Source organism: Tenrec ecaudatus, chromosome 3, assembly GCF_050624435.1.
Source record: "Tenrec ecaudatus isolate mTenEca1 chromosome 3, mTenEca1.hap1, whole genome shotgun sequence".
NCBI classification, from domain to species: domain Eukaryota; kingdom Metazoa; phylum Chordata; class Mammalia; order Afrosoricida; family Tenrecidae; genus Tenrec; species Tenrec ecaudatus.
In genome coordinates this window covers 147,065,245-147,076,229 of record NC_134532.1, presented here as the reverse complement: position 1 = coordinate 147,076,229, position 10,985 = coordinate 147,065,245, and positions in this window count along the sequence as shown.

Here is a 10,985-nt window from a genome sequence, read left to right as displayed (position 1 = left end):
TGAAGAGAACTAAATTCATCGATGGGGAAGAATTTCATGCATGAGAAGAGAAGTCAGCAGAAACCAACCTTCCTTCCCTGCAAGCTTCTTCGCCATCTGGCTCTGCCCTGGTGAGAGGGGGAGGTGGGGTTCTCCATCTGTCTCTGCACCACAAATGAGGAGGTGGTGCCATTTCCCCCCAGGAGGCTCATTTTCTAAAGAGGACATCTGATTGCTACCTAGTCTCTAAGAGAAGAGACAAACTGTAAGAATTTTGAAAAAGGAATATAAGATTTCTCTTTGAAGATCTGTGGAATTTTTCTTTGCTTACTTTCAAAGTATCCCGTGCCTCTTTATCAGCACCTCCCTCACTCTACCTTTCAGAAAAATACTTTTATTCCTTGCACTTCATATATATGCTAAGCACCCTAACAGCAGACACACACACACACACACACACACACACACAGAGTTTCTACTTGTTTTCCTTCAATTCCAACCTTCTTTTGCTCCAGTAGAGCCAAAGGATTATTCATGAGTTAGACACCTGGCCTAATTTGTGGTGTAAAGAATTTATTAATTCATAATTTAATCTAGTTGTGATTTATGAGCAGAGATTTTAATTAGGCTATTAAATCTATTAATGTTGGGTTTACGTAGCCTACACAATAATCTCTCTGCCGCTTGTCTCTCTTCCTCCATGGTAAGGATTCAGTCAGTGCCATTCGTACCACCATGATATTTTAGGCAATATGCTACCATCCCTTCAAAAAATATTAGTGCTTTTTGGACATGATCCAGCCTTCATGTTCTATGGTCATACATAGACAGGGAGAAAGTGATTACCAGATTGTTTGTCTGGGTTTAGGAGAAAGTTTGATGAAATTTACATGAGCTTTAAAGGGACATTCAGGATTTTGAGCTCTCAAGTAATTGTAAGCTCTAATCTAAGACCAATTAGTTCTTATGATGTGGTCCTGTTCAAAACTTGCTCTCATGAATTGATCACTGAGATATGGGCACTATAGCAAAATGTGGTAGAGAAGTCAGATTGTGCTCAGCTCTCAGAAATAATAGTGTCTGTGGTCTTAAAGCAAGGTGACCAGATTTTTACCCCCATTGGTCAAGCGGGACACCATTGACTGGGATAGTAGGGGGAGAGGGCTCTTGATTAAAAATTTGGTCTATATGGAGCAACAAAAATTTTTACAGAACACAAAAATAGTATTGTAATATTTTTAAAATTTCAACATAAGTATAATTTACAAATATAATATATTTAAATTATGTATATTATTTTATTTTTGGCATATTTCTCATTTGAGTGAATTTTTTTAGTAAATTGCTGTCATTGTTTAAAAGGTCATGAAAATTTTCACAAGAATTTTAAAAATTATATTTCACACATAAAATGGCTTTCAAAGTCTCAATACTTAATTGTGATATTTCTGATGTCCACACTTCATTTACCGTAGAAAAGATGCGTTCAGTCACAGCATTAGTTCCTGGTAAGGACAGCGTGTATTCCACAATTTTTAGTGCATTATTGTATGGAACATGGTTTGTTTCAAAATGACGAAATATTTCTAACCATTTGTTCTCTATTGTGATTTTTGCTGATGTCCAAGATTTAACCTTTTCCTTATCAATATATATTTTTAATAATGATATCTCCTTATAAAGATAATTTTTGGAAATATTACTATATGGGAAAATTTGAGTAATATGATCAAATGATTTTTGCACATCATTCCAATTAAGTTCTTGTTTTAATGTAACCCAATGAAAATGTTCAATATCATTGTAATGTACTGTCCACTCTTCTAAATAATCTATGCAGTTACTATAGAACTTTTTAATGTGATTCATGATGTCTGCACGATTTATTGCATCTTGTTCTACTAGCTGGCTTATACTATTACGGATAGTTAACGGAAGAAAATTATTTTCTAACCCCTCTTGACACTGACATTTTAAATTATTAACTTCATTTGCTACTTTGATTCCTGACATTTTGTCACCTTCAATAAGTTTTATAGCATTTTGAAAAAGAGCTTCTTGATTGTATACAACTCTAGCCAAATTTTTGAAGATTCTTTTAAAAAAACTCTTCTAAAATTCTAGGAAATTTATCCTGTGATAGAAAGTAGGATTTCAAAGGATTATATATTTTCAAAATTCTTTCGACAGCTGGCAAAAGAGCTAACCAGCACATTTTACTGTATCCAAGTATTTTCTGATATTCTACTTCCGCAGTTTCATAAAATTCTTTAAGCATTTGAACGCGCACAGTGTATATATAGAAATAAGAATATATTTTAATAACAATATTTTCCATATCTACAGACAACAAATCAGCAGCTGTTTGAATGGCGTTATGTATTATGTGTGCTTCACAACCAACACCAGTAATGTTTTGATTAAGGTTTTTGTTTAATTTATAAAAAAAATTATTTGTACACTTCTCCCTTTTCCTCCAAAATTTGTGTTTGTGTTGTTTGCATAATTCACAATCATTTTATGTTTTAAATTTTTCCTCCCAAATATTAATAGTGGAACTGAAAATTATTTCAGAAGTTTTGCTGGGCACAGAAATGAAATCTAGAATTCTAATTTTTATTCCAGTTTCTGAATCAAAAAATCTAATAATGGTTGGAAATAACTTTGTATCCTTATGATTAGATGCATTCGAATATATGGATATAAAATTAATTTTCTCTAGATTCTTGTTTAATTCTAAAAATGCATATGGGGAAAGCATATTACCACAATTGCCCCGGACTTTGTTCTAGCACAGGCAAATTTTTTGTTGATTAACTTTTTGACAACTTGTGATGTACAGTCCATAGATCTGAAGGAATGATTGTGATTAATAGCATGAAAAGACATAAGTCCTTCTGCTAATGCTAATTTCTTTTCTTCATCTCCATAAGTTGTTTTCCGAAAACATTCCTGTATTTTGGAGGAAGATGCAGCAGTATTTAAATATCTTTTATGTTTCAGTGTCTCCAAGTGCTTTGAAATATCATTCTTCCCGCCGTGCAAAGTAGAAAATTCACCATTACATTTCTCACATTTTACCATGTATGTAATCGCTTTTGTTTTTTTTAATAAAAGGAAATTCACTTCTTAGATCACCATTGAATTTGCATCCTCTTTTCTTACTCATCATGTTAAAATTCTAAAAAATAATTAAAAATTATATTATAAATTATTATATACATATTGCTTAAAAACACAGCAAGTAGTTACATAGTTACATGAACATATTTTATTGTTAGTTTATAAATTAAATTAATTTGATTGTTATAACGTAACTATATTTAAACATTATTTTTTATTTTAAACCTATATTTCTTTCTAAATAATAACAATACTAACTTGTGTTATTTTTTTCTCTGAATTTGCTGTAATGTAAGCCCTAAGTGTTACTTTCAAGGTTGGCACTAGACTTTTTGCCGCCACTATAAAATATAAATAATACGAGTACTGTCTGCTAAATTCAAGAAAATTTATGTATTTATGAAATAAATAAATTGCTTACCTAAATTATCTGAATAGCTGATTTGTTGACATCACTTGTTTAACTAGCACTAGCACGCAGTACGATGTGTATCATCTGAGAGACAGTTACAAAATGTTTTTGTCTTTGCCAATGCCAAAAATGCCATTGTTTATTAAGTCCAAAGCAATGGTGGTCGAATTCTAACAACTGATCAACACTGTGAACTTTGATAAGCAGTTCTCGATAATCAGTTCTTAACAATTATTTGTTATTATTAATGTTTGACATTATAAAATTAAGAAAATAATATAAAACGCAAATCCTGGCGAAATAGCCACATGGCAGCCCAAACCCATATATTTCCTTCCCGTTCTCCCGCCGTTCCCTAGATTGCCATGCATTCTTTCTAAAAATCAGGACTTTTTAAAACACCTTGGGACATGGGACAAATTGTTAAAAATCAGGACGTCTGGTCCCCTTATCTTAAAGGCTTGTCTTAAAACAGGTAGCCATCTAAGCAAGGTATACATGGAAGGTTTACACAGCCCCTGTGATCCAGGGTTTTAAATAATAAAATTCAAGAAAAGAAGAGGGTGTTATATTGGAATTTAAATTCTAAGCACCTGGTTTGCAGAAAGCTATGGATGACAGTGAAAACCCAAAATTCATGTACTGAAGCCCCACATGGATTAAGCTTTTGCTGAATCCCTCTGACCATTGACCAAGAATATGCATAGCTTTGCTTTCAGAAAGAGTGCATTGGAAATCAATTACTATAGATGCAGTTATGTTAAAATTGAACATATTGTCGTTTGCTTTCACTCTTGACCTATTTTAAACTTGTTTTAGCTTCTCTTTCGTTTGCTCTTAGATTGAGGTTTTTCTGTGTTTTGGTTTGTCATTTTTCTGGTTTTGTTTTTCTGTGTGATGGTCTTTATATGAAATTCAGGACAGTCTATAAAGGCAGTAATAGATGAGTAGTTCCCTAGGGTTATGGCAAGGAAGGGGGCGGGCGGGGAGATAATAACAATGCAAACAAGAATAAAAGTTCTAACTTGATTGTGGTCATGACTACACAACTCTTTGATACTTTTAAACAATGAGGGAGGGGGGCATTCAAAGGTGCCTCGTTCCTGCCTACTGCCCATATATTCGTTCCTTTTGATAGTGACCGCTTTGGATTCCACTAGCCCATGGGAATTACGACGGCAGATCAGAGATGAGCCACCTCAACTCCTCTTCCACATACACAGCACTGTCCCAATCCAGCATCTCAAGGTTTTAATGCTCCAATATTTACTATAAACATAAGAACTTTCAGACTCCTCGGTCCCACAGAAACGTGCTTTAGCTATTTCTCATCTAAAATGTTCTCTTGCTGTTCATAAAGTCTTCAGTGGCTAAATCCCTCACAAGTGGACAGCCGATTATGGAGAACGTGGCATCAGACTTGGTGGAAGGCTTATTAACAATCTGCAACATGAAGATGACATATCCTTGCTTGCTGAAAGCTGTGAGGTCTTAAGGAACATGCTGATTAAAACCAAAGACCGTGGCCTTCAGTATGGATCACAACTCAGTGTAAAGAAAGCAAAAATCTCCACAACTGGAATAATACACAATGTGATGACGAATGTCAAAAAGATTGAAGTTATTAATAACTTCATTTTGCTGAGGAGCTGGTACCAAGGGCTTAAGTGGAAAGCAAATGTTTTGGAATGATGATGGCAGCAAATGTACATTGTGCTTGATGCAAAAGCTGTATGTATGGATTGTGATAAGAGTTGTATGCACCCCCAATAAAATGATTAAAAAACAAAAGGTTTCATTTTGCTTGGATCTACAATCAATGCTCATCAAAACAACAGATAAGAAATTTTAAAAAATATATTACCTTGTGCAAATCTACTGCACACGGGCTCTTCAAAGTGTTGAGGAGCAAGGATGTCACTGAGGGTCAAGGTGCACCCGACCCAAGCCATGATATTTCCAATGGCCTCTTGTAAAAACTGGACAATGAATAAAGAAGACTGAAGAAGAATTGACACATTTGAATTAAGGTGCTGGCAAAGAATATTAGACTGCCAGCGAACAAACAAATTTGTCTTGGGAGTAGTATAGCTAGAATCAAGTCTTCATCTCGAGTGTTTTGGTCACGTTATCAGAAGAGAGCAGTCCCTGAAGAAAGACATGACGCTTGGGAAAGCAGGAGACCACTGAAAAAGAGGAAGACTCTCAAGGAGATAGTTTGGCTACGACAATGGGCTCAAACATAGCAACAATTCTGAGGCTGACACAGGACCAGGCAGGGTTTCATTCTGTTTTGCATAGGGTCATTTGAGTCAGAACAAACTAACAACAAAACGTTTAAAGAAACTTTTAATGATGTTTTAGGGTACAAAAGAGAGCCCAATCTCAAATATAATTTAAGGAGAACATGGATTAAGGCTTAAAAAAGACAAAGATAACACAGAGACACACATCCAAATGAGGGAGGCCATTAGCAGGAAGTCATGGATGTTCAAGGAGTCACAGTCAAGACGCTAGTGAACTAAGGCATGAGGCAAAGGAAACAGACACAGGTTCATGACTGGTGGCAGATGAACACATTATAGTTTCAGGTGGGACTACAGAAGCAGAAACCGGGCCATGATTGGGACAGGTAGAATAGCTGACAAGAGTGGTCCAGGGCCTTCTGACCAAGCCAGTCAGGACATCACTGACAGACCCTGACTTAAGGCTATTTGACCTCCAGGACACACCCAGGCAAGCCCGTAAGCAAGACTGTCCCTCCCTGAACTGGCTGGAAAGGGGTGAAGGGACTGCACTTTCCAAAGCACTCTGCATAAGGACAAAATTACTCACATCCCTGGGTAATGAGCAGAAGCAATTCAATGAAGGCTTCATTTTCCTTAGGGCTGTGCAAATGGATGTGCGGTTTCACTGTCATCCACAGCCTCCTGAAAATGAGGCGCTCTGAATTTAAGCTCTAATGCAACTGAAAGGAAAGTATAATGTAAACATGCACCTCATCGAAGAAAAACAGACTAGTTAAGGAAGTATTATTCTCTTTTCGCAAAGCTAGAGGCCCTAAACGGTTCGGCGACTTCATTTGGACACCCAATAAGAGAGAATAAGGCTAGCATTCTGGAGTTCTCAAGCTTCTGACAGACCACGAGACCCACTTCCTTCCGCTCAGATAACTGCTATGCCCAGAAGAGTGTGCAATGTCAACAGCAGGGGTGGTGACACAGAGCACGACGGGAAAATCTTTGGTGTTACTTTGCAATGCACTTTACAAAGAAACATCTGAATTTAGACGACTCTTTTCAGAAATTGCATTGAAATTTAATGATAGGCTCTCATGCAATTTAAATGAATGAAGCAATTTATTTAAAAGCTACCATGTGCTGTGCACTGCGATAAGTGCTAGGGGTACAAGGAATGAGTTAAAATACACTTTGTCATTGAAGAAAACTCAAGACCCGGTTAGTAGGTATTGCTATTAGTCCATCCCGGTTTCTTTTCTTATTTCTCTTGCTCATTGACTTTTCCTAAATAGGATAGTCTGAATAAGCTATGAAACCCAATCTCAGACAAAGATTAATTTTACACCCCTAGATTCCTAGTGGTGCTGTAAAAGAAATACCACCATGAGTGATTTGAAGGAACAGAAATGTATTTTCTCAGTTTCGAAGCCTAGAAGTCTGAATCCTGGGCACTTGCTCTAGGGGAGGCCTCTTCCTTTGTTGGTTCTGGGGGGAAGATCCTTGTCTCCGTTTCTGTACCACCTGTGCTTCTGTCTTCTCTGGTTTGGGTGGGTGCTGGCTGCTCTCAGTGCCTAACCTGCTTTTTGTATCTCAAAAGTGGTTAGGTCTAAAGCACACCCAATAAGGATGACATCATTAACATAACAAAACCCTGTTTCTAAATGGGATTATATGTTAGGGGACATAATTCAATTCATAAGAGTTACTGAGTGGTTTCCTGTATGAAGGAGCTACGCAAAGATTGCTTCAAGAGACCACATTAGAGGGTTAAAAGCAAAGATGTCACTTTGAAGACTAAGGTGCACTTAACTGAAACCATGGTATTTTCCGTCACCTCATATGCATGTGAAAACTGGTCAGTGAATAAAGAGAGTTCAGAAGAACTGCTGCATTTGAATTATGGTAGAGATGAAGAATATGGAATATATTATGGACTGTCAGAGAACAAAAAGACCTGTCTTGGGAGTACAGACACACTGTCTTTAGAAAGGAGGAATGCAGCCTCTGCCTAATGTGCTTTGGCCATGTTTCAGGAAGGGTCAGTCTCTGTAGGAGGACAATCTGCACGGCACACCAGAGGATGAGCAAAAAAAGGAAGAGCCTTGTGGTAGTTACATAATCTGTGTTGATTTGAGGATTAAGAGGGGAGGATTGATTTCAAACTATTAGGGCCATTAATGAGGAAATTGGGACAAACCTGAGAACCTTGGCACAGGGAATACCTAGGCCATCAGCAATAGGGAAGGATACAAATACAGAGGAGTCACAAATTGACAAGTGGAATATACTGAAGATAAAACACCTGTGTACATTAAAAGAATTCATCGAGAGTAATAAGAGCCCACAGACTGGAAAAACATCTTTAGCAATGTCACACCAGACAAAGGCCTTATTACTAAAATCTGCAATACTTTGCAAGCTTATAATATGAAAAAACAAACAAAAACTAATTACCCAGTGAGGAGGTGGGCAAAGGACCCGAACAGAAATTTCACAAGGGCAGAAATCCGAATGGCCAATAAACATATGAGAAAATGCTCCTGATCATTAGCCATAAGAGAAATTGCAAATTAAAATAACTATGAGATTCCACCTAACATCCTCAAAAGTAGCCCAATTAAAAAAGTCAGAAAGTAACAAGTGGAAAGGTGAGACAGGAACTCTCATCCACTGCTGGTGGACCTGTAGGTACGTACAGCCACTATGGAGATCAATCTGGCGATACCTAAAACAGATGGAAACCAAGCTGCCATATGACACAGCAATCCCCCTACTGGGCATATACCCAAAAGAGGCAAGAAATAAACCACGGCCAGACATCTGTGTTCCAGTGTTCATCGCAGCACAGTTCACAATTGCAAGGAGTTGGAAACAACCCAAATTTTCATCAACAGATGAATGGATCAAAAACATACATACAATGGAGTATTACATGTCCCTAAAAAGCAGTGATGAAGTGCATTGTCGCATGGGAAAAACTGGAGGAAATTATGCTAAGCAAAGTAAGTCAAGCACAAAAGGACAAGTATACCATGAGTCCCCTGAGGTAAACTTTAAAAATGGGGCATACAGGAAAAGCTTCTATATACATATATTACTGGAGTGAGGTACAGGTACTATGACAGGGGCCAAACCCAATCCAGGGATACATATGGCAGCTAACTAAATAGAAGGGGAAAAGAAAGAGAGAGAGAGAAAAAAGACATGGATAGGTGGGGAGCAGGACATTAACACACCCAAGGGGAGGGTACTGTTTATATATCCGCAGGAGAGGGAGAGAGAGACCAGGCTTCAACCCTGGTCCACGACCGAGACGAGACGTGAATACAACATACTGGCATGTACCAGGGAACCCATAGAGAGATCTGCAGGGATGGCCCTAATCCCAACTATTTGGACCCACCTCCCCTACCCCACCCCCATCCCCCAAGAAGAATGCACTTCAGAGAGCAGCACTGAAGCTACAGCTTGGGGAGAGGGGCAAGTCTAATTAGAGCACACAGGAGAAATGAAGAGGAATAGAGAGTGAGGGGAACACATCCTGGCCCACCAAGCCCCAAGGATGATATTCCTGTTCAGAGCAGACAATGCACAGAGAGGACCATAGGGCCAGCCTCCCCAGGAGACACGATGTCTCTCATTGAATGATAGCACTATGGGGGACAACACTGGAGACACAATGTTGGAATTTTGCCCAATCTGAACCCTTCACACTGGAGCGGATCACTAAGGCCATGCAACAGAGCAGCAAGGGGAGCAAAGTGATGAAATCCCCGGGGAATACCAAAAATAGACTCTGGGGACAGAGTGTGGCACCCCATCAGACTCGACAGGAAAACACTCCTAAAGGCCAATAAACAAACCTTGAACTATTTATAGGCTTTTCCTTTTTTGTCATTGGCTTTCTTTTTGTTGTTGTTATTTTGATTTTGTTGTTATTTTGTTGGTTTTGACCTCCTTTGTTGTTTTGTTCTGATTTGTCTGGTTTTTGTACTTATTAATGTCTCTGCATTTCTATCTAGATAAGATTGATGGGATAAACAACCTGGAGACAGAAACAACGGAATCAACGGTTCTGGAAAGACACAGGAGAAGGGGAGGTGGGAGAAAGGAAGGGAGGCAACCAACCCAGAGACAAGGGAACGACAAGTGAACTAAAATCAATGGAGAGAAGGGCATAGGATGCCTAGTGGGACTTAATCAAGGGAAATGTAACAGCAAGGAGGTACTAAACTCGAACGAAAGCTGAACATAATAGTGGGACAAGAGGAAATAGAGGAAAGAACTAGGAGGCAAAAGACATTTAAAGAGGTATAAATACAGGCATGTTATATATGTAAATATATATATAATGATAGGGAAATAGATCTATGTACTTTTATCTATATGTTAAGAATTAAGGTAGCAGATGGACATTGGGCCTTGACTCAAGTACTGCCTCAATACAAGAATACTTTGCTCTAATAATCTGACATTCTATGATCCTCACCTTCCTGACATGATCCCTGAAGACAAAATGGGTGCATAAGCAAATGTGGTGAAGAAAGCTGATGGTTCCCGGCTATCAAAAGATATAGTGTCTGGGGTCTTAAAGGCTTGAAGATAAACAAGTGACCATCTAGCTGAGAAGCAGCAAAGTCCACATGGAAGAAGCACCCCAGCCTGTGTGATCATGAGGTGTCAATGGGATCAGGCATCAAAGAAAAAAAAATTATATCATTGTAAGTGAGGGGGAGTGCAGAGTGGAGACTCAAAGCCCATTTGTAGACAATTGGACATCCCCTTACAGAAGGGTCACAAGGAAGAGAAGAGCCAGTCAGGAGGCAGTATAGCACCGATGAAACATACAACTTTCCTCTAGTTCTTTAATGCTTCCTCCTCACCCCACTAACATGACCTCAATTCTAACTTACAAATCGGACTAGACCAGGACATGTACACTGCAACGGATAAGAGCTCGAAACACGGGGAATCCAGGATAGATAAACCCCTCAGGATCAACAATAAGAATAGAGATACCAGGAGAGTAAGGGGAAGGTGGGGGGAGAAAAGGGGAATCGATGGTAAGGATCAACATATAACTCCCTCCTGGGAAAAGTGGGTGAAAGATGAGAGAAGATTATGTAAGATATGAAAATAATCATCTATAACTTATCATGAAGGGTTCATGAGGGAGGGAGGGCGGGGGAGGAAAGGGGAAAATGAGGAGCTGGTATCAAGGGCTCAAGTAG